We start from the raw sequence: 25,621 nt of genomic DNA, 5'->3' as shown, positions 1-25,621 counted from the left end.
TCCTGCTTGGCTCTCTCACTAGAGGCCACAATGCTTGGAGCTGCAGCACCTGTCATTACCTGTGAGAGTCGAAAATGGCCGACACACTCAAGATGACAGAGAAGAAAGAAGGGGCCATCGTTGGGGCTGGACTCCTCTCAGAAGTTCTCAAGCTCCAGAGCAGGGTGTTTATTATAGGGCGGTAACTAACACTTAAGACCTTTCCCATCAGCCCCTGATGGGCATGCTATCACTTCTGCCCTTTGACCTGGCAGTCACTTCCAGACATTTGTCACAAGGATATAGCTAAGCACTTGCTCAGTGACTCAGTTGTGGCTATAAGTAGCATAGGTGTTGTCCTCAGTAGTAAAGATAAAGTCTAAACCAACTCAAATATACAATAATAGAATGTAGGTTAAATTACACAACTGCACAGAACACTACAAGTCATGCATTTAACATAATGTTGTAGACAGTATATGATGCCATGGAATGAAGCCAAGCATACATTGTTAGGTATACAAATCATAAAACAGCGTACACATTGTAGTCCCCTGCACACAAAGAGAGAATAAGATAAGAAAAAAGGATGTGTGCACAAAATCTTGATAACAATTATCAATGGATGATGATATTAAGCAGATTTTTTTTACATTTTTATGTCCATTCATTTGCATATTCTGATTTTCTGTACATGCGTCTATTCTTGTATTTTCCACAAACCATAGACTAGTGCTGGATCTGGGTCAATATTCAGCTAGTCCAGAGTTAATAGCATGAGCTTGTAAGAGAGATCATCTTGGCCTTTATGTTTTCAGCTAACTCTAACACTGGGGAGCTTGAGAGATGAGGATAGTCCACTCACAGACAACTTGAGTCATCTCTTGAATCTTTCAAAAAAAAAAAAAAAAAAAAAAACAGGAGCTATGGACTGAGACAGTCATTGGGTAAAGGTGTTTGCCTCCAAAGCTGAAGACCTGAGAGCAATATCCAGAACCTACATTCATAGTGGGATGGAGGAAGCCACTCTCACAAGTTGTCCTCTGGTCCTCTGACTTCAACACAGCAGCCATGGTACACACACACACACACACACACACACACACACACACACACACACACTAGCCATGCCTTTTCCAGATTTTAAAGCATATACTCCTTTCTAGAAGTCTGGGTTAAACAGGAGAGATGGCTCAGCAGTTAAGAACAGTGACTGCTCTTCCAGAGAACCAAAGGTTGACAAGGTCCTGGGGATTCAGTATCCTCTTCTGGCATTTTCTGGCATTTGTGGGTACTACATGCATACAATCCAGAGACATACATGTAAGCAAAACTGCTATACACATGTAACGGATGATAGATAGATAGATAGATAGATAGATAGATAGATAGACCCTTTTAAATATTAAAATAGAAGTCTGGGTTGCAGAACCCACCTTCACCCCACCTCTGCCCCTGCCCACTTTATCTGCCACCACCTTGGCATACAGGTGCTACTTGGTGTCTGAGAGCAGCAAGAGAAAGACAAAGCCAAGTAGGGATATTTGCATTACTGATACACGAGCACAGGAAGAAACATTGTCTAAAGAGTAGTCTTCAATCCAAGCTCGGTTGAATAGCTATGAAATCCATCTTGTTCTTCCTCCATTCTAAGAGGGATGATTTAGGAGCTGGAGAAATGGTTCAGGGTTAAGAGCACTTTCTGCTCATCTCGATAACCGGGATTCAGTTCCCAACACCCACGTCTGGAAGCTCATCATCTTCTGTAACTCCAGCTCCAGGAAACCAGGTGCCTTCTTCTGAACTCCATAGGCACCTTTACTCATGTGTGCGCGCACACACACACACACACACACGCACACACACGCACACACACACAAATACACACACACATGCACAACACACACATGCACAAACACACACATGCACAAATACACACACATGCACACATGCACAAACACAACACACACACAATATAATTTTGAAAAAAGATGACACAAAGTTGGGCAGGTAAAGGAAGGGAGGAGGGTTGGACCTAGGAGGACTTGGAAGATCTCAAAGAATCAATTTTGAAAATCTTTTAGTAAATGAAATTTTTCATCTACACGAATTTTCAGTGAAAATACTCTATACGAGATAACATCTGCTCTTTCAAAAGAAATATGCCATGTTTCCAACCACGAATGGTTTCCGTGTTTTAAAACTCAAACGACAATCTCTAAATTCCAGACAGTCACATGGAATGACCAAGTAATGGAATGACCACTGGTGTTTCTCTACCTTTGCATTTATAGCCCTCAGTATTTAAACATGAAACACGAAGCTCCGTATCCAAGGAACTCTAAAAGTGTCTGAACAAATTAACAATTGAAACAAAGGCAGCAGCTAAATCCATATGTGCTGCAGACTGACTGTAAGAACAGGAGGTCTCAGAAGGGACTTCCATATATAAAACACAGAACAGTAAGCCAGCTTTGGTGATGCTTGCCCATCACCAAACTGTAGAATGAGAGCGACAGAGGAAGAAGGGTCAGGAGTTCAAGATTATCCTCTGCTACATGGCAAGTTCCAGGCCAGCTACAACTATTGAAGATTCTTTCTCAAAAACTAAAAATAAGGGCCTGACAGGTGGCTCGAGGCGATAAAATCATTTGCCGCACAAGCCTGATGACCTGAGTTCAGTCCCCATCTCCCACAAAAAGCTGGATTCCCTGGCTTAAAATTAATCTCAGCATCCCTGGGATATGGGAGGTGTTGACAGGAGAATGTAAATTCTTTTTATATTTTTATGACAACTTAAGGCTCACAGACTAGCTTTCTTGGCGTAGACAGAGTGGCAGAAACAAGAGAGACCCTTACCCCACAAGGTGGAAGCAGAGAACAAGTTCCTGAAAAGATGCCTTATTACTCCCACATACACACCATGGCACATGTGTGCCTGCATGTGTGCACATGTACACACACACACACACACACACACCAATAAAATTTAAAATTTTTAAAAGATGAAAACTCCAAAGAATAAAAACCTGTAATAGCAAGCAAATAAAAATGTGCTTGTTTGAAACCTATGTCCTGAAACTCATCCCAAATTACAACTGTCTAAAATTTATGCCAGTATAAGACGCACTTCCAACCCAGAACATATACTTCCTTGTTGACACTGTTTAAAATGTCAAGACTGTAATTGTGAAAGGACCCAATTTGAGCCCCTGTTGTTGTTTCTCTGCACACCGAGTGCCTGTTTGCAGTCCTGGCAGCAGGCTCTGGCTGCATTCCTGGTATGCCAGTCATCTCATCTCCAAGGTTCAGATTAGATACAAGCTGAGATAGAGAGGCAGTGGCGGCCGGTCTACAGGGTCTGAGCGAAAACAACCCGAAAGGAATTTATATTTTATTTTGCCAATCCATGAGGACCCTCCAACTCCATCCCCTGTTATGGCCAAGTTCATCCTGTTTTCCCTATCCAGGACACAACTAAAAAGCCTTTCATCATCCCAAGCTCACCAAGTTCCCTCCCAAGGTATGACAAAAAGCAGTGAACAGTTTCAGAGGCCAAGGTGAAGCAAAGCCCAGCTTGCCACAGGCAAGATCAGTCTACCCTGAGCTTTCCTGGAACCCGCTATGCTGTCACTCTGTCTTCGTTCCTTTGCCTTTGGTGCTGCCCCAATTTCTCATAAACGAAGTCTTCCTTCAACACGTTCTTGCTTACAGGAACTCGAGGTTCTTGCTGCTTCAGGGACTGGTCTCATGCAGCTCCTTTCAAACCTTATAAGGAGAGATTCAAAGAAGGGTCAAGGTTCCAGATCAGGAACACCTGATAGCACCAATTCCAGGAGACATTAATGATATCGTTACCACACACTGTCATGTGTTTGCCCTTTACCCAGAATTCCTACAATTATTATCTCCAGCACTTTGCTGGTGGGGATTCCTTAGGAAATCTGAGAACTTCTTGTAAAGAGGAGAAATAAAAGAGAGTGCCCCCCCCACACACACACACACCTTAGGGACAAGTGAACAGGAAGAAGTACTTGAGCATGGTGTTGTGTGCCCCTAATGCACTTGGAAGGCAGAAGCTATGGGCCAGCCTGGGCTACACAGTGAGTTTCAGGCCAGCCTGCGTTACATAACAAGCCTGTATATATATTCTTGTTACTAAGCCACAGGTTGTAGCCTGTGGGCCAAAACAAACCTGGGTCACTGAAGCTGCTGGCTACTAATCTAACTCCAGGTTCAACCAAAGACTGTCAAAAGTAAATACAGTGGAAAATGTGAGAACAGGACAACCCCCATCTTCCTCTGGCCTCTACCTGGTGCATAGTCTGGCACAGCTGCACATACACAAACATATACACCTCACACATATGAACATACTTAATAAACGAGACTACTTTAGACTGGGAAGCCAAGATACATTTGCTTATTTCTGTTAAAGTTAAGTGGTAAAACCAATTCATTTCCTGCATCCGTTCACAAGACTTGCTCTGTGGTCCTTAATGTCTTATCAAAATAAAAACTATAAATATTTATTAAAACAAAAATAGATCATGAGCCCTCTGTCCCCACCGTTTCAGGGACTTGCCTTCTGGCTGGTCTTGTTCCATGTACATCCTGGCCTCTCCCCCACTCCTGGTCACGGGGAAGCAAATGGCTTAAAAGTCTCCCAACATTCCATTCATAAATATTCATAAATATTATAAAAACTATTCCTAAAATAGAGTATCACACTTCCTCTAAAATATCGTACACCTAGAGCCATCAAGATGGCTCCACAGGTGAAACACCTGACCCACAAGCCTAGTCAGGGCCTGGTGACCTGTTTGATCTCTGGGGCCCACATAAAAGTGGAAAGAGAAAATCGGTTCCACAAAGTAATTCTTCGGCTCCACATATGTGCCCGGGCACACATGTGTGTGATAATAATGCTTTGATTAAAACAATTTTAATTTTACAATAAAAAATTAATACTATTACCAATAATCCCTAGTTAACATTAAAAATTCAGCTGTTTCTCAATTTGACATTGTTCCATAAATGTACAGAGTTGAATTTCAGTTTTTCTACCAAATCTTTCACATTATAACCGGGAGTCTGTCTTGAGCCTCTCTGCTGGTTCCCATATCCCACCTCATACTCACTTTTTATTGTCACTTAAGTAATTTGTTTAAAAAAACAAAAACAAAAACTAGATTGCTAGATTGGGGCCAGAGAGATGATGGCTCAGCAGTTAAGAGCACTGTCTACTCTTCCAGAGGTGCTGAGTTCAATTCCCAGCAACCACATGGTGGCTCACAACCATCTGTGATGGGATCCAATGCCCTCTTCTGGTATGCCTGAAGACAGCTACCGTGTACTCACATATATAAAATTAATAAATCTTAAAAAACCAAAACCCTAGATCATTGGTCATGTGGGGCTTCCCATAATCTGGGTTTTACTGCCCTATTTCCACATCTTATTCCCCCACCCTGTGCATTTCTCATAAATTGCTGGTTCCATCCTGTCAGGACTAGTTCATAGGACGGCTGTTCAGCCTAGTTAGGGATAGTCATGAAATATTCTTGCAGGAGATTCCAGAAACAAGACACTTTTACATTGATCACTCGGGCCAAGATATATACCTACATGGTGATATGTGTCTGTGTGTCTGTGTGTCTGTATGTCTCTGTGTGTTTGTGTGTCTGTGTCTTGGTCGCTACAGTAATGATCAATTGTCGACATCACTGAATATCCTACAGCTTCCCAGTAAATGGGTTTAGATTTTAAGTACAATTTTGGGTATTTATTTATTTATTTGGAAACAAGATATCAGGCTAGTCTCAAACTCAGAATCCTCCTGCTTCAGACCCCAAGTGCTGGGATTGTATGTGTGTACCTCCACATCTGCTTCTGCACTGTAATGAGGTACACTTGCAAGGCTGATTTGTAGACAGTTTTTGAACTTTTAGAGAGAAGAAAGAGTTATGTCTGAACTGCAGCATTCCAAGCAGACAATGAAGCTGTCTCTCTGTATCTTTCTCTCCTTGTGACACTGCCAGGCTGTGACACTGATGGTGGCACTTTTATATTGGTTTGGTTTTGGTATAATAAGTAGAAAAAAATAAGTTTATAAAAATATTTTATCTTTATGTGTATGAGTGTTTTGCCTGTGAGGTGTGGGGGGTGTGTGTGTGTATGTGTTATGTGTGTGGTGTGGTGTGTGTGTGTGGTGTGTGTGTGTGTGTGTGTGTGTGTGTGTGTGTGTGTATCTGTGCACCAAGTTAATACAGTACTATACTGTCAGAGGGGCTTGTACTCTCTGGAATTGGAGTTATAAACCACCATATGGGTGCTAGAAACCAAACTCAAATCCTCCACAAAGGCATCAAGTTCTCTTAGACACTCACCATCTCTCCAGCTCCAAATTGGTTAGATTTTAGAAAACCAAACTGACTCCTAAAGTCAGATTGATAGGCATCAATCGTACGGTTACCTTCACCTGCAGCCTGGCCTTCAAGCCCACCCAGAAGATGAAAATCTGTCCATGTGTGGCTGCCTGAAAGACTAACTACTCCCAAACACTCTCCCTGGGTAAATAACCAAACCCCAGGTCAACATTCAACATATAGCTCCCAAAACATCTCTGAGAGATAAGGTAACATCAAAGCCAGATGATGTCTGGAATGTCTGCCCTGATCAATGGGTTCAGGGACAGAGATAAAGCCCTTCATCTGGTCTGCCCAACCCATCACCACATGCATCTCAAATAACCATGAATGTAACCTAACACAAAATCATAAAGTTGTTTAAAACATTCTGAGATTTTGAGTGTGTGTGATGTGTTTTGTTTTGGTTTTATATATTTAATTTGAATGGGTGTTTTGACAGCATATTTGTCTGTATAGGACATGCATGGCTTGTGCCCACAGAGGACAGAAGAAGACATCACATCAGAATAAGAGCTTATACAAAAAAAAAAAAAAAAAAAAAAAAAAAAAAAAAAAAAAAAAAGGAAACAAAACTTTGTGGTAGCCCATATCCCCAAGAGGTAGTTCATATCCCTATCTGGTAGTCCATATCCCCTTGTGGTAGTCCATATCCCCATGTGGTAGTCCATATCCTTATCTGGTAGTTCATATCCCCATGTGGTAGTCCATATCCCTATGTGGTAGTTCATATCCCTATGTGGTAGTCCATATCCCTATATGGTAGTCCATATCCCTATATGGTAGTTCATATCCCTATGTGTTAGTCCATATCCCTATCTGATAGCCAATATCCCTATGTGGTAGTCCATATTCCCATGTGGTAGTCCCTATCCCTATGTGGTAGTTCATATCCCTTTGTGGTACGCCATATCCTACATGACTGTGACTGTAGCACTTAAGTGGCCAAGGCAGGAAGATTCCATGTTTGAGGATAACCTCAGCTACTTACAGCCTTGTCTCCAAAAACAACTAAACAAAAGGGTGTGTACTCAACATCAGGACTATAGAGAAAGAGAAAAAAAAAAAAAAATACAACCTTGGGCATTGTTAGCACAGATCAAACCACAGGCCCATTTTTCTATAGGAATTTGAATTACCCATGTGGTGGGGAAAGACTCATTTGGATATGCAAATTTAAAGCAGTCATTGTTGGTAGTGCTCCCAGGAAACTTACAGACAAATGTTCTCTGGAGGAATACCCTTGAACCAAGCCTCGAAGCAAGCCTGTAAATAAAGTCAACAAGACTACATGTGCACCTCCCAGAGAAAGAGTCTCTAAGCAGAGGAGAGGGAGGAGCCCTGCACCACAGTCTGAACAAACAGCAGAGAGCTAAATCAAACTGGCCAGCACTTTCCAATACAGAAACTGTCTTGCACAGGGCCGCTTAAAATTCTTTATTTTGCTGGAAGGAATTAGTGAGAAGCTTGGAAAATAAGAATAGGAGACTGAAAGGAATAGCCAAGCATGTTTAAAAACGAATTCTGGAAATGTAAAAATCCCTAATGGTCTTCGTACACACCTGCAATGAGGGCACTCAGGAGGTAGAGGTGGGAGGAGCTGGAGTCAAGGTTACTATTGCTTTACCCCAAGTATATGAAGAGCCTTAAACAGTGCAAATACTTGGTTTCTCAACGGCCTTCTTCTCATTACCCTAATTTTTAAAAATCTAGGGGAAATAAGCTCAAAGTATATTATATTCTTACAAAAAAAAAAAAATACTAATGGCCTATGTAACCCTGTATAAGAACAACTCCCCTTAATCAGCATGGTGGTAAATACCTGTGACTCTAGTTCATGGGAGGCAGAGACAGGAGGATTCCAAAGTTGAAGCCAGCTTGGGCTATAGTGGGACATAACCTTAAAATACAAGCAAGCCAGGCATGGTGTTACATGTGTATAACCCCTGTTCTGAGGAAGTAGAGGCAGGTGTGTCCCTGGGGCTCTCTGGTCATTAGTCTGGCCAGCAATTTCCAGACCAATGAGACACCCTGTCTCAGAGCTCAGTGTGGATGGTGCCCAAGGAAAGATGGTGTGTGTGTGTGTGTGTGTGTGTGTGTGTGTGTGTGTGTGTGTGTGAGAGAGAGAGAGAGAGAGAGAGAGAGAGAGAGAGAGAGAGAGAAACTTTCCTATCTCTGACCCCAGCAGTAGATAAAGCAGAGTGATAATCAGTCTCTAAAGGATGTCATGAGACTTGTTTGAGATCAGGAGTTATCACACCTCGGAGAATAATCGAGCAAGCTTCCACAGCTCAGCTCTCCAGAACAAGGTGAACTCCCAGTTCCTGATAGGTAACCATAACAAAGGGGGACTGGAGCCTTGGCGTCTCTTATCTAGATAAAGGGACTCAGATAAATTCAAACACACTCCCCTCTGCTCTGGCCTCCAGTGTGCACAACAGTCCCAGAACCAACCTTGGCCTGAGCTGACCCCATGGTAAGGTGTCGTTAGGGAATTACCACCCAACTGGGTCATGGACTCACCAATAATTGCATTCTTTCAAGCTTTCCAAAGATGATAAAAAGGAACTTTCCTGACTCTCTCTGTTACCATACTGGCCAAACAACCTGAAAGCCCAGATTAGCAAGATTCTTTCCAAAGCAAGGACTATTCACTTGAAGAAATGGTATATTTCCTTAAAGCACTTAATGCAAATTGATTTCAATATTTAAAAATAATATTTATTTAACTCTCAACATTTTCTAAGGACACGTCTCAAATGATCGAAGAATATGAACCAGCCTTTATCTACAATACAAGTAAGGAAAAGAAAAATCTTTTTTTCCGAATAGTTATTTTAGTATTGCTGAGTGTACGTGTACATGCATGCCTGTGTACGGGTGTCTGCAGAGGCCAAAAGAGGTATCAGATGCCCTGGAACCAGAGATACTCATAGTTGTGAGTCACCCATTATGAGTGGTGAGAACCAAACTCCAGCTCTCTGCCAAGAGCAGCAAACACTTAACCACTAGCCATCTTTCCAACCCAGGAAGAGTCTTAATTAAATAAATCCCCTAAGCATCCAGGGATCATACTAGATGTTCCACAGGTGTGCGTGTGTCCTGGGTAGAAAGCTTAGGAATTTAGGTATCCATGAGTCTTCCTTAAGTTAGAGTAACTGCCGGCTCATCGTTTCCACTGAGATAAGCAGAAGCCCCGCTCTGGCTGCTTCCTTCCAGGCAATGCCTTTCTACAGCTGTAAAAAGGGTCATAGAGCACATATCTCCTGGTTCACACCTGTTGAGGTAATATTTTAAAATGGCTATTTCCTGGGCCAACTATCTAAGCGGTGGTGGCTCTGCTTAGCTCAGGCCACCATGCTCCACAGCTGGAAGTAGCCAGAGGCCACAGTTAGAAATGGCCAGCCAGAGACAGCAGCCCTGCCACCCACAAGACACCAGTGTGGGAGATGGCTCCGCCAATCTTCCACACTGTCTCCACAAGGCTGGGCTGAGCCCAGACCCTCCCACCATCCACGCGGTACTCGGTAGAAATGAGTCTCTAATGCTTAAAGATTATCCAATAGCTTTATATATTTGGTAATGCTCAATTAACAAGAAGCCCACACAATTAGAGGTGTTGCCCAATACCTAACCTAGATATTACAACTAGTTTAGACTGCTGGAGACACGAGTACATCTGCTGACATTTATTCCTCTCCCTCCTCTTTCTTCCTCCTAGCTCCTCCTCTTCCTCTTCCTTCTCCTTACTCCTCCCACATTAGCTCCTCCCAAAATACCAAGTTTAATATAGCGGGAAATGTACTGCTACACACATCCACATGGTCCACTTTGAGTTTGGCGTCCTGGGGCTTCTATATCAAGTGTGATAGCCCAAATCGTCGGCGAGATGGGCTCTAGCTCAGAGGCTGAGCACTTGCCAAGTGTGAACGAGGCCCTGTGTTCTTTCCCCAGCACCTGAAGATGAAGGCAGAACTATGAACTCAAGGTCAACTTCATCTTACAGGGCAAGTTCCAGGCCAGCCAGAGCTACATAATGAGACTCTGTCTCAAAAACTAGATATATTCTATTTTGTTAGTATATGTTAATTATACACAGTAACAGGTTGCACTCCGTGCTACTTTTATGCCTGCATATAGTATATTTTGCTCATATCTTAAGCCATGGTTACCCTTTTGCCTCCTGCTAATACCTTCTCTCTTCCTATCTACTCTCTCTTCTATTTTGATATATCCTTGGTTTTTTTTTTTTTTTTTTCTGTGACCTGTGGGTTTTATTAGGGGTTATGGTTGTTTAGGGTAGCAAGTGTCTCTATCCCACTGAAGAAAATGTCTCCTCCTCCATTAACCCTTAACTTTGTATGAATCCCCGGGGCTAGGCTCCATAAGCACCCCTTCTCCTTGAGGGCATTGAGGAGTCTAATCTTGTACATGTAATGACAGGCATGGAGTTTGAGAGTATTGTGGTTGCATCATACCTGAACATCAGAGTTGTATGGTTCTCCCCAGCCCCTTCCTCCAACCTTCCTTCTTCAACACCCCTGAGTCTCTGGGGGCTAATATAGAACACTCCTAGGTTCTTGTCCCTTTTTTAAAAAAATTATTTATTTTATTTATATGAGTACATTGTAGCTGTCTTCAGGCACACCAGAAGATGACATTGGATCCCATTATACATGGTTGAGAGTCACCATGTGGTTGCTGGGAATTGAACTCAGGCCCTCTGGAAGAATAGTCAGTGCTCTTAATTGCTGAGCCATCTCTCCAGCCCCATCTTGTCACTTTACCTTTCTTGTAACATCCTCCCTCTTCTGGATACAGGACACTCCCCTCCCTGAGACAACATCCTCCCTCTTCTGGTTACAGGACAATCCCCTCCCTGAGCCAAGGCTTCTGGAGATCACAGCTGGGATGGAATCTGTAAGGAAGACATCAGAGCCAGGAGGTGATCAAACTCAGTGCCACTCAAACTTGATCTCCATTCTGTATCATGAGACTGATTTTGCTGAGGTGGGAGATTCTGTAAGACTGTTAACAATAAAGCAGTATGAGGGGCTGGGGCTGCAGCTCAGTGATAGAGCATTTAATCCCCAGCATGAAGACACAGGAGGATCAGGAAGAGAAGGAAGAAAGATAAAGAAATGTGAGACTTGGCTTTCTGCTACTTTTTACGCCTATTTTGACCTGGGTGAGCAGAGATGAGTTACTTTCTGGATAAGACAGGGTTGGCATTTCAAGGTAGTGCTTGCTGATAAATGTTTCAAATAGATGGAGAAGAACATTTGCTTGAGAACAGAGAAGGGCTTTGCTGATTAACTTAACCCTGACCTTAGCTTACCAGGTCTCTAGAATTTAACCACTGTGTCCATAAACACAAGTCTTTATTGAACACCTATTTAGTGCCCGGCACTGTACCAAATGATAGAAGAAAGGACTACACACACACACACACACACACACACACACACACACTTGCCTTAAAGGGTTCTCAGTCTTGTGAACAAATACTGAAAGGTTCATTGTGTAGCTTGAATGCTTTCAGGGAGATGTGAAGAAAATATAAAGACTAGATCATGCCCTAGATGACTCATGTCTCACAGAGAGAGGCAAACAAGAAACAACCAAAACTAGAGAACCAGTTAAATGCCAACCCATGGTGCTAGCTCCAATTACAATGAGAATCCTGAAAAGGCAGAAAATATTGTAAGTTATTTTAATATGCAGCTTTGGTGATATTTAAGACAGATGTGTGTGTGTATGTGTGTGTGATACATGTGTATACAAAGATATGCCTAACCATGCATGTAGGAGCCAGAGGCCAATGTAGAATGTCTTATTCTATCTCTCTCCACCTGGTTTTATATTCTCTCTCTCTCTCTCTCTCTCTCTCTCTCTCTCTCTCTCTCTCTCTCTGTGTGTGTGTGTGTGTGTGTGTGTGTGTGTGTGTTGTCAGTATGTATGTCTGCACCATGGGCAGGTCTGGAGCAAGCAATGGCCAGAAGATGTAACATTCCCAGGGGCAGTCTCCTGAGTTCTAGGACTATAAACCTGCACCACTGTGCCAAGCGTATCCACTTCTCTGGTCTTGTTCTTTGTAACAGGTTGCTCTGGTATAAAAAAAAAAAAAAAAAAAAAAAAAAAAAAAAAAAAGCAATGAAATAACTTAAGAATAACATGAATATCTTCAGAAAGAAGTGTACTCCCCTCCCTGTGACCTAAAGACCCCCCTCTCACTAGGCTCCACTTACTAAAGATCCTATCACTTCCCTAGATCAGCACACTGGGGATCAAGTGTCTACCCATGAACCCTTGAGGTACACCCTCAAATAGTACCTGAACCACAGCAGCCACAAGCCAGGCTCCTTCATCAACACGTTCCCAGGAGTCCATGCCAGGGACTGGGGAAGGTCTAGAAATGGGTGCTCTTTTTGCTGAACAGTAAAGGAAGGGCATCAGTTAGAAAAACAAAGGAAAGGAAAACGAATCCAAGCAAGAATCAAGAGTCTGGACAACTGGGACTGGAGAGATGCTGAACTGACTGATTTTATGTGTCAACTTGACACAAGCTGGAGTTATCACAGAGAAAGGAGCTTCCCTTAAGGAAATGCCTCCATGAGATCCAGCTGTAAGGCATTTTCTCAATTAGTGATCAAGGGGGGTGGTGCCATCCCTGGACTGGTAGTCCTGGGTTCTATAAGAAAGCAAGCACCCCTCTATGGCCTCTACATCAGCTCCTGCCTCCAGGTTCCTGTCCTGTGTAAGTTCAAGTCCTGACTTCCTTTTCTGATGAGCGGCAATGTGAAAGTGTAAGCTGAATAACCCTTTCCTTCCCAACTTGCTTGCTATGGTGTTTCATTGCAGCAATAGAAACCCCGACTAAGACAAATTGGTACCAGCATAATTTCTGAGACAGCCTAACCATGTTTTTGGGAGGACTGTGTAGGCTAAAAGAGCCATTGGGATGTTAAGAGCTCTGTGGGATGTTCTATAGGAGCTTGGAAGATAATGTTGAGAACAGTGCAAAAGATGAAGGCCTGGCTTGTGAAATTTCAGAAGGAAGATTAAAGACTCTTATCTGGGCCATTACTATTTTGATTGTGAAGATTCTGTGCTTTTGGGTAGCTGGGGCTGAAGAATCAGCTGTGATTGACAAGATACCAGACCTACTAAATTGAAACCTATTGATGCTGGTTAGCTGGAGCTAAGAAATTAGCAGTGATTAAGAAGAGACCAGCAACACTAAAGTGAAGTCTTCTGGGAAGTGTTTCCTGAGAGCACAGAGAAGTTGTGTTCCAGAGGCAGCCACCATTGTACCTCAGGTTGGCAGCTGGACTTGGCAATGTGTAAGAGTCACCCATGTGGTACTGGTTTTGAAGGCATGAAGGGGTCATGAAGAGCAGCTGAGGCTTGTCACTGTGAGAGGCCATGGAAGGCCATTGGTGAAGGTTCAGCCTCAGTTGCAATTGATGGCCCAGGACTGAAGGGGTCATGCAGAGAAGTTAAGGTTCGGCATGATGAAGAGAGCCTATGAGAGGCTATTGGTGAAAGTGCAGTCCAGTTGCAGCAGCAGACCCCAGCATTTTGGAGATGACAGTACTATGGGATGACCACCAAGAACAGCAGCAGCAGTGGAGTACAGGCAGCTGGAACCTAGAAGCCAAGCTGTGTGTTACGAAGGGCAGGGCTGGAAAAGTGACTGAAGCCCTTGGAAGAGCCCAGAAGATCGTGAGTGGATCCCAGATACTGGATGGTTAGAGCCTGATTTTGCTTTTGATTGTGACTGCCCTGATTTTTTTTCCCTCTTGAAGTAAGAAAGTGTTTTAGTAGAGCCCTCAGTTAGAAGACTTTGAATTGTAAAAGATTTTAAATTTCAAAAGAGATTGGATATTTTAAAGGAATTGAAATGTTAATGTGTTTGAATTTGTAAAGACTGTGGGACTTCTAAAGTTATTTAGATCTTGGGGATGAACAAGAAAGAAAGGGTTGACGCTTAACAGTGATGTGTTTGTGTGTCAAGTTGACAAGGGGTTAATTGTACTGGCTGGTTTTGTGTGTCAACTTGACACAAGCTGGAGTTATCACAGAGAAAGGAGCTTCAGTTCCCAACACCCACTTGGCAGCTCACAACTGTCTGTAACTTCAGTTTTAGGGGATTCTCAAACTGTGTCACAGAAACACAACAATGTATAGAAAAAATGAAAAATAAATCCTTTAAAAACAAAAGAGTAGTCTTATCTGGTTGTGGTACTACATGTCATTGATCCCAGCACTCAAGAAGCAGAGGCAGGTGGATGTCTATGAGTTTGAGGCCAGCCTGGTCTACATAAGAAGTTCTAGGATATCTAAGGCTGCATAGTGAGACTCAGTCTCTCTCTCTCTCTCTCTCTCTCTCTCTCTCTCTCTCTCTCTCTCTCTCTCACACACACACACACACACACACACACACACACACACACACACACCAAGCAAAGAAGCAACAGCAAAAAGTCTTATGCAGCTGGGTAAACTTCTGGGAAGCCACAGTGTGGAAAGCTTGCTTGTGAAGCAGGATTAAAATAAAAGGAAAAAGCTTCAGTCAGCAAATCATCATCCTGTATCTTCCTGAACAGATACGAGCTAACAATATGTCCCTGTGAAATACCAAGTCCACAGAGGGATTCAAGTTCACTTCTAAGCGGCTATGAGTCATTGCACATCGACTTGGCTCCACCTCCACAGAGGTGCTTTAGGTGCATGAGAAGGCTCTGCATGTGCCAATGAATCACACTGCTGATAATGGAAATGCCAGTCTCCTTGATCACTGATCTGCCTGCAAGTCCCAGTCAGTGGGGAAAGGGCAGGGATGTAGATAATGTGAGTTCAAATCTTACCTACCTGTGAGTAGACAAGAGCAAGAGCTACCTCATACACCTGAAGCACCATAGACATAAAGGAAAGAAAATAGTATCTCCGGGGCTGGGGAGATGGCTCCCTGGGTGAAGTGCTTGCCAGGCAAGCATGAAAACTATGTTCAATCCAAGCATGGTGGCGCTCACTTATAACTTCATAAATGGGAGAAAGAGACAGAGGATCCTTGTGCTTCACTGGCCAGACAGCCTAGCCTCGTTGGAAAGTTCCAGTCCAAAATAACCATAAAGAAACACCTCTTCATGTCACATCACCTTCTGATGCTGAGTGGCATGCTGACAGCTGGGTCCTGCAGCAGAGCTGCTACTGTTCTTGGGTCAAACAAAGGATCTCATGGATGTGACCTTCTTAGCTTTCCCTTCCCTGTTCAGAGTTTAGGGACAAGTAACATGTTCTCATTTCTCCCAGGACTTGCATAAAATTATGCCCTGCATGAAAGATCCCTCTCTCGTGTTCATTAGTCAAAGTAGATACACAGCAAAATGGAGGAAGTGGTGGCTCCCATTTCCAACACACAGAAACTGTGAATCTCAGCTGGGAGCGAGGAAATGTCATGTCACAGTCACAAGGCATCAAAAGCCCCACTTTTGGTAACTGGAGAGAGAGCTTCAGTGGTTAAGAGCACCAGCTCCTCTTTCATAGGGTCAGGTTTGATTCCCAGCATCCACTTGGCAACTCACAACCATCTGTAACTCCAGGCTCAGGGAATCCAATGCTACCTTCTTGTCTCCACGGGACCAGCCATGCACATAGTGCATACATGTAAGCAAACCTCCCACTTTCCAAATATGTCCAGACAAGCTTGATCAGTGTAGGGAATCCAAGTCCTTCCTCAAGATTCTGTTGCTGAGGCTGAGTAGCTCAGATGGTAGAGTGCTTGCTTAACATACATGAAGCCCTGGGTTCTAGCCCCAGTACTACACGAACCAAGTGTGGTACTACATTCCTGCAATTCCAGCACTCAAGAGGTGGAGGCAGAATAATATGAAATTCAAGGTCAACCTCAGCTACACAGTGAGTTCAAACCAGCTTGGGACACTTGAGACCCTGTCTTAAAAGAGGAAGAGAAAGAAGGGGAGAAGGGGAGGGGGGACGAGGGAGATAAGGGGGATGAAGAGGAGAAAAGGAAAATGGAAATGAATTTGAAAATTAAAGGGTTATGTTCCTATTTCCCTCAATTGTGATCATGCACAGATGAGTCTGATTTTAATTCCCCCTTGTTTCTGTCTTCTTTACAACTAGGTCTTACAGTTTGTGTGTGTGTGTGTGTGTGTGTGTGTGTGTATGTGTGTGTGTTTGAGGAATAACTTCCAAGACGTTTGAAACAACACTTGCAAGTAGCAAATTGAAGTTAGGGATACTTTAAAAAGAACAAAGACAGGGCTGAGAAGATGACTTGGCAGGTGAGAACACATAGTACTCTTGGCAAGGGTCCACAGGTTGTGTTCCCAGCACCCACATCAGGTGGCTCACAACAGCCAGTAACTCCAGCTCCAAGGGACCCAGTGCCCTCCTCTGCCTTCTGTGGAGCATCTGCACTCATGTTCCTATACCCCCACATACAGACACACACATACAAAATTTAGAATAAAACTATCTTTTAAAAAAGAAAGAAAAAGACAAGAATTTATCCCATACATATGTAGCAGATGTGCAGCTCGGCTTTCATGCAGGAACCCCCAACAACTAGAGCAAGGGCTGTCCCTGACTTTTGTCTCCCTGTGGATCCTGTTCCCCTGACAGAACTGCCTTGTCTGGCCTGAGTGGGAGAGGATGTGCCTAGTCCTGCAGTGACTTGATGTGCCAGGGTGGTTGGTACCCAGGGACAGGGCCTTCCACTTATCAGAGGAAAAGGGGAGGGGTTTGGAACGGACTTTGTTTGGAGTGTGTGAGCTGCCCAACGTGTATCCTAAGACAGACTCAGGTCCTCAACACTCTGACTAATCACTGGACAGCTCTCCATCCCTCACATATGACTTTCACCAAAACTATAAGGTGTGATATTGAGGGGAAGAAAACACAACATGAAAAAGAAAAAGTAAATATCATAACCAAGCTTGGGTATGACAAAGGTTTTCGCCTGAGCCACCAGGAGTTAAGATAATTTTGATTAGAAAGTTAAAGGAAAAGATGAACAACAGGCCAGAGCAGATGTTAATGCAAGCAGGAGAGATGGGGCTTTCAGGGGAGAGTGGAACAGAAATGCTTGAACCCAGAAGCACACAAACAAAAATAAAAGATGTTTTCAGTAGGGCTTGCTGGCATACAAAAACAGCTGAGGAAACATTCATGAGCCTGGATCAGTGTCAGCAGTAACACCCCAAGTTGAAATGCAAAGAGAAAAAGAAAAGAAAATGATGGCTCAGAATATTAACTATGATACAACTGCAAACACTACACCATGCATGTGGAAACACTGAAGAGAAAGGAGGAAAGGAACAGAAGGGAATATCTGAAGTAGTAGTGGCTGAACATTTTCCAAAATGAACAATTAACGCCAGACCACAGCACCAGGCAGCTTAGAGAACACAAAGCAGCATAAATACCACCCCACCCCTGGGGGCAGAGGACCTAAAGCTTAAATATATCATATTCAAACTTCTGAAAACTTCAAGGCACGAAGAAAAACCTTGAAAGAAACTATAAGAGAAAAATATGGAGTGAAATATTTAAAGTATTGTAAGAAAAATCACCTAGAACCTTAGGTCTACTAAAAACTATTTAAAGTGGTTTTCTTAGACAAACACAGAAGAAATGCATCTTCAGGAGAACTGCTTTTCATTAAAGAGAGCTGCCCACAGGTAGAAATGCAGTGATCTGAAAACTTATAGGGTCCTGAAGATATTGCTTAATGATGAAGGGCACTTGGGGTTGTTTTGCTTTTTTGTTTTTCTGCCATTCTCCTCCCAGGACCTGGGTTTAATTCCCAGCACCCAACTGTTACAACTGTTAGTAACTCCGGTTTCAAGGGATCCAATGCCCTTCAAAGGTACCAGGCGAACACATTGTACACATACATATTTGCAGGCCTAACTCTCATACACATAAAATAAATTTTAAATACAAGAAATTCTCTGCACGTAAAGCAAGAGTACTAGGGAAGGGATAAATGCAGGTAAATAAAATCTTTTATTTTGCTTATCTATGGAGCTAATGGAACAAGGAAATTAGCATCAGTGGTGATAGTAAGGGGTGAGAGATGGAAACAAGTAATTCTATGTGGATAATGTACTTGTACTACCTGTGAAATGGCATGATGTTGTTTGAAAGTAAATTTGCAGTGTATATTGTAGTCTCAAAGGCAATCACTTATTTATTTATTGTCTTTATTAGCGTATGGTAGTTGCCTAATAACAGGTTTCATCATGACATTGTCACACATATCTAATCTATTTTGACCACGTATGTGTCCCATTATCTCCTTTTGTCCCCTCCTGTTCTTACTGGTCCCCACCTCTTCTCAGCTACTGTCTAACTGAACACCAAACTAAAATTTAAAAAGTAGCCAAGCATGATGGCATGTGCCCTTTTAATTCCAGCACCTGGGAGGCAGTGAAAAGTGAATGAATTTAGGGCTAACCTGACCTACATGGTGAGTTCCAGGCTAGCAGAAGCTGTATAGTGAGAGTGTGTCTCAAAACAAACAGATAAAACAAATTTTTTAGTAGGTTAAAAGTAAAGGTATGACAGAGAGATAGCTCCAGCCCCAGGGCATCTGAAATCCCTCTTCCAGCCTCTGCAGGCACTGCACCACACTTGATGCACAGACATACATGTGGGCAAAACACCTGTGCACACAAAAAATATATCATTGAATGAATGATTTTTAAAAGACCTTAGAACAAGCACAGGGGTTGGTCAGCAGGGGTTGGATTTAAAACATGATATCTGCTTACAGAATATATAGACTGCCAGTTCCTCAAGAGAAAAACACCAAATTAGTATTTAATCCAGCTCTTCCACTTCAAGGTTTATTACCCAAAACTGAATAAAATAAAGGCAGAGACTAATTCTTCTGTACTATAGTTCATAGCATTGTTCGTAAGTGTCTTGAAGTAGAAACAGCCCAGATGCCTGCTAATGGGTGAGGATAAACAAAATGGGGTACATATGTACAGTGAGACATTATTCAAACTTAAAAAAGAATCTGATGTGTGCTGTATTATCTAGGATTTCTACTGCTGTGATAAGACATCGTGACCAGGGCAACTTAGAGAAGGAAAAAGAAATGGGTTTATGGTTTCAGAGGGTTAGAGTTCATAATGGTAGAGCAAGGACACAGTAACAGGAGGATCTGAGAGCTCGTCTTTCAAAACTGCAAGCTGGCCAGAAAGCAGAGAGATAGAGACAGGGTGTCAAGGGCAAGATCTACCTCTGGAGGCACTGGGCAAGTAGCCTACTCTCCCACCAACCTGATGGTCCACTGAGCTACAGATGAATAGTGGGTTAATCCACTGATAAAGTTGGTACCCTTGAGACTCAATCACCTCTCAGATCCTTCCAGCTAATTATGCCTATCACACACGAGCTCCTGGGGGACTTTGAGATGCAAATAAAAGACCTTTCTTGGAGTACAGCAGCCCGATAATTGTACACACAGTATCTTTCTTGAGTGTTAATGTTACCTTATTCCATTTTCATCCGTGTGTGTGTGTGTGTGTGTGTGTGTGTGTGTGTGTGTGTGTGTGAAGCCACAAGATGTCCTTTCCTTTACAGTTTTGATTAAGATAGGATCTCTCATTGGCCCAGGGCTTTACTAAGTTCACCAGATTAGCTGTTCCTGCTAGCATTCAGGGATCACCTGTTTCTGCTCCCCCAATGCTAGGATTACATGTGGATCATCACACTCAACTTTTCATGTGAGTTCTGGGAATAGAACTCAGATCCTTAAGTGCTTCACCAGCTGAACTATCTCCCCAGCCCCTCAAACCTGAGATCTTTACCTTTCAATCTAAAACAAATGGCAGATGCCAGCTCTCCAAGTCAAAGAGTTCATTAGGGAATAGCAGGAACTTGGGGGCTACGCAGAACTAAAGATGCATCAATTGCCAGGACAAGAGAAATGTTTAAATACAGAAGAGAGGAGTTTTGTAACAAAGAGAACATTGATTACAGAGGCTTACCACAGGAGCTGATGTCAGTCCCTGAAAGAGACATGTGTCAGGCAAAAAGAAGCCTTGTGAGTTAGCTGCCTTTGTGTGACTCATGCAGTGAGCTGTGCACTCAGGAAATATTTCCTTTGTTTCTGTTTTGGTACATGCATACTGCAAGAATGCATGCTCTCTTGACTGTGGGCATGTGTCTGTACATGAGTTTGTGTGGATGTGTAGGCAAGGCAACAGCCCTGGTTGTCATTCCTCGGGTGCTACCCGCTTTTTAAAAACTATTAATTTTTATTTTGTGTATACTGATGCCTGCGTGTATGTACGTGTATCACGTGTGTGCAGTATCCACAAGTGCCAAAAGAGAAAGTTGAATCTCCTGGAGCTAGAGTTATAGACAGTTGTGAGCAGCACGTGGGTGCTCAGAACCCAACATGGGTTCTCTACAGGAGCATCATGAGCTCTGAACTGTTGAATCATCTCTCTAACACCCCATTTTTTCAGGGGGTAGGCAGACAGTGTCTCTTACTGGCCTGAAACCCATCAGGTGGGCTAACTAGACTGTCTGGCCAGTGGGCCCCAGGGGTTCATACATCTCTAGTTTTTATGCACTGGAATTATAAGCATGGACCCCATTCTAATTTTTTTACATAGATTCTGGGGATCCATCTCAGATTCCCCATGCTTGCAAGGCAAGCGTTCAGTGGCTTGAGCTACTTCCTTAGCCCCGGATCCATTTGATGACTGTGGCATCTCTATTCAGTACATTTGGTACTGACAGCTTTTGCACGACTAGGAGGGTTGGCTCCCACTTTCCCCTGTGCTCCACATTCTCCTGCATCATTCATTCTGCCTAAAGACTATTTTCTGCCTTTCGATGTGAGAGCCGTGTGGATGGATGGGTGGGTGGGTGATACAGTACATTATACAACAGAATAAAAGTCTCTTTAGCTTTACTTTTTCAAAGCCTGTGTCCTTGTGGGAGTATCAAGGAGGCAGGACATATGGAGGGCAGCTGGCTACCTCTACTTAATGCCTACTAATTTAAAAAAAAAATAGGAAAAACAATCTTTAGGCTGGAGGGGAGAAGAGAGATAAGGACACACAGAAAAATGGAACAAACACATCTGTATGGATTCAGACATAGAAAAATGGAATGTTTTACACACATATAAATAAACCAAGCCTCTAAGCTTGGTAACAACAGAATAAAACATGATTTTGCCAACTCATTCACTTACTTTGGGATTCTTTTTTATTTTTTTCCCTTTTGAGTAAACACCTGAGTTGTTTAGGGTTTGTTTCTTAATTTTTATGTTCTTGGAAATGGTAGACGTTATAAAAACCCAATTATTTGTGTGAGAGAAAAAGACACCTACTGTAGACCAACCCCCAACCCCCACCCCACCCCCATCCCCAACAGCTTGGGTCTTTGCTGGCATTTCCTATAGTCTGTCCTACCAGGTGATGGGTGCATGCACCTCTGGGAATAACTTACAATGGTTGGCAACTTGACAGGCTCTAGAACCACCAAAGAGACAAGCCTTTATCTGAGCTGGCCTACTGTGTTCCCCAGACGGCGATTCTGACCTCTGACCTTCTATCTGTGGCTGCCTCCTCCCGAGAGCCTCATGGTCTTTTCCATTCTGAGAGCCGGTAGAGGAGGGGGTGAGACTCACGTATAGCGAGCTGTTCTAGAGTGACTAGGAGTGATACAAGCACACTTCATCTGCCAGTAGTCGATGTCACAGTCACCATTATCACAGAGGATATAAAAATACTCTTAACTGTACAGTCAGAAGAGGATCTCAAAGACGCTGGTGAGCATTCCAGACAGCTGTCATGGCCCATTCTTGGCAATTAATGTGAATTATCATCTCAACAGGATTTTGAGTCACCATGTGTGGGCAAGTCAGTGGTGATTTCTGGACTGGGTTACCTGAGCTGAGAGGACCCACCCTAAATGTAAGTATGGAGCATCGACCCATGAGCTGGGGTCTCAGAATAAGTACAAAGAAAGTTAGCTAATCACCTGTATTCATAGATGTCTGCTTCCTGACTGTGCATCCAGTGTGACCAGCTACCCTAGGCTCCTACTCCCATGCCTTCCCCACCTTCAGACAAGTCAAGGTGGCAAACACCTATTGGCCTATCTGCCATGAATTTGGGACCACACATATTTTCTAGGGAGCCAGATTTGTCATCTGATGGTATCAGTTATGAGAGACAGATGTATGGTGTGCAAATCAAAACAAAAGAATGTAGCAACTACTGCATACGGCATCCTAGAATCACCACAGGTGAATAAAATCCAGTGCTTCCATCTGGTAGAGGTAAGAGAGTTACTAGGGGGCTGGAGAGATGGCTCAGTGGTTAAGAGCACTGAGTGCTCTTCCAGAGGTCCTGAGTTCAATTCCCAGCAACCACATGGTGGCTCACAACCATCTGTAATGGGATGCAATGTTCTCTTCTGGTGTGTCTGAAGACAGTGACAGTGTACTCATATATTTAAAATAAATACATGTTAAAAAAAAAAAAGTGCACCACCATCGCCTGGCTTTTTAAAAAGAAAAGAAAGTTACTATGGAGGAGGTGACAGCAGAAGTGGGGCTCAACTCATGAGTGGGACATCTCCAGAGCTGGGCACTTCAGATGTCAGAGGCAGCTGAGCAAAGAAATCACAGCATGAAGTAAATTAGTCAGATGCAGCTACTGTGTGAGCTGCTAGGTGGTGGGTCATGTGGGAAGGCTCGGGAACCCTTAGCCTATCATATCTGGTTTCTGGTTGCTCTTACAGCCATCTGCAAAGCCCAGATTCCTCCCAGAACCAGTCCTTATCAACTTTTTCTGCACACACTCATCCTTCCAGGGTCAGGCGTAATGTGTAATTAATCTTAAGAAACCTAGCACACCATCCAGCGCCTCCCTTGAAGAAGTGCCCTGAGATGTGACAGCTGACGACTTCATTTATGTACTGCTAAATATCCCGGGTCCTGTCAAACAACTGGAAACTTTGCTCACCTCCTGTTACCCCAAGACGTTGGTTAATGGTTAGTTTCTAATTGCTGCCTCAAGCTGACTGGTAGGAGGCTCTCTGTGAGTCAGAGCTCTGACATTCCAAGAGGTCACTGAAGAGACACTCCCCCAACCCCAAACGTGACCCTAAGCATGCAGGCCAGCAAGCAAGAGGAAAGAGAGCCTTCCTCCCTCCCAACCAATCTTCTGGGGGGAATGAACTAGAGTTCTATTGCCAAAATAGAGTACTAGGAAAAAGGAAAAAAATAAACTCTGCTAAGCCCATTATTTAAAAACAGATGCCATTCTCCAAGACTGATAGAAACACCCACCAATGGCTGTGCAGAAAAGGACATTTCAGTCCTTGTAAATTTTCAATATTTTGAAATGCAAACATCATCTTGCATATGCATGCATTCACAACAGTATAACATTAGGCTAGAATTATTATTTTTACAAGAAGGCAGATCGTAATGTTAAATCTGGGCTGGGGATGTGTATAGCTTTTATAGGATTGTTTAGTAGTATAAGATACTTGTCTGATGCACACAAGCTCTGGGTTGGATCCCCAGCACTACCTAACCCTGGGATAATGGTGAGTGCCTGTAATATCAGCATCTGGGGGGGTGAAGGCAAAAAGGTCAGAAGTTCAAGGTTACCCTTGCTATACAGTGAGTATGAGGCCAGGCTGGGTTATGTGAGACTTTGTCTCAAAAAAAAAAAAAAAAAAAAAAAAAGGAAAGAGAAAGTGAAAAATAAATGGTACCCATTTGCATAGACATGAATACAAATATACATGAATACAAGCTTTACAGTGGTGTATATACCTTCATTTAAAGGGGGGAAGTACTTCAGAATAAAAGCAATAAGGGCTGGGGAGCTGGCTCGTGGATAACGTGCTTGCTGTGCACGTGAGAACCTGAGTTCCCATCCCAACAGCCACATCAAAACCTGGTGTGGTAGCTTTGCACTTCTGTAACCCCACCTGTGGAGGGGGGAGCGCAGGTGGCGGGGGGGGGGGATCTTTTGGGGCTTGCTGGCAAGCCAGTCTAACTCCAGGTTCAGTTTCAGTGAGAGATCCTGCCTCAAGAATTCAGATGGAGAACAACTGAAAAAGAAACAGGATGCCAACGTCAGGCATACACACCACACTTATCCACACATATATGTGCAACCACATGTGTGCAACACCACACACAATCAAAATAAGCAAATTTTTTTAAAAAAGGAATAAAAAGTTATTAGCTACCCTATGATTATCACACTGGGCAGATCAGTGATCCACTAATAGCAATAATAATAAAAATTAATTACCAATGGCTAACAACAGGCTGCATTGAGAGCTTCACATGCTCTTTTAATTCACACCACAGCCCTGGAACAGGAATTTTGCTACTCACTTCATTTGACTGGTACAGAACTTTCCAGAACCGGCCTGTCTTGGATCTCCCGGATAAAGTAGGACCTCGGGTTCAAATCTGCACGATTTATGAAACTGATATTAGCCCCGGCATTTTACCATCCCCTGAAACAGTGACTCGAACTTACTCACTCAAACCTCTCCTCCATAGCTTTGTGAAAACTCTATTCTAAGCACTTGGAGGACAGAAATGCACTCTGCCCTCAGCAAACCTTTGGTCTGCAGGTCAATATCGACATTATCTTTTAAACTGCCAGGTAGATAACAATTTTATTCATAATTAGCTTCAAACTGGAGTCCACCCAAATGTCCCTTGTAGGCTAAGTGATTAAAATAAACTGGTGTATGCATAGGGGTGCCTCCTACCCACCAGCTTAAAAAAACAAAACAAAACAAAACTACAAAGATGTGCAACAACTTGGATGGATCTCGAAAGGAAGGCTGCTCTTACTTTGTTCTCTTAAGGTGTCATAGTGTGTGGTGCCACTTATGAAACATTGTAGAGCTGGGAGCCAGCAGTTACTGCCAAGAACTGGAGGGTGGGGGGCAGCCGCTGGGAGGAATTGTGAGTGAGTCTTACAGGGTATGAAAGCTCTGGGCTTTGGTCTAGAAGTTGCAGCAAAAATCTCTACGTGGTAAAGCTGCACAGAACCACACATGCATACACCAGTACACATACAGAATACATATAAAGCTAGGTCAGTCTCCCAGTTGCAGGGGATCTGTTGCCTTCCTCTGGCCTGTGGATACTGCATATAGGTGTGTGTGGA

General features: G+C 43.2%; 1 long non-coding RNA gene across 1 annotated transcript; it reads right to left on the bottom strand.

Moving 5' to 3' along the window:
- Positions 1-3,357: 3,357 nt before the first annotated feature.
- Positions 3,358-25,030, bottom strand: LOC143443356 (uncharacterized). Its single transcript, XR_013112268.1, has 2 exons — positions 24,832-25,030; positions 3,358-3,747 (listed from the first exon to the last, which is right to left on the bottom strand). It is a non-coding gene; the product is annotated as an uncharacterized LOC143443356 (long non-coding RNA).
- Between the last annotated feature and the right edge of the window lie 591 nt (positions 25,031-25,621).

Source organism: Arvicanthis niloticus, chromosome 8, assembly GCF_011762505.2.
Source record: "Arvicanthis niloticus isolate mArvNil1 chromosome 8, mArvNil1.pat.X, whole genome shotgun sequence".
Classification (NCBI taxonomy): domain Eukaryota; kingdom Metazoa; phylum Chordata; class Mammalia; order Rodentia; family Muridae; genus Arvicanthis; species Arvicanthis niloticus.
Note: the sequence above shows the minus strand (reverse complement) of the source record. Positions and strands in the feature narration are given on the sequence as shown.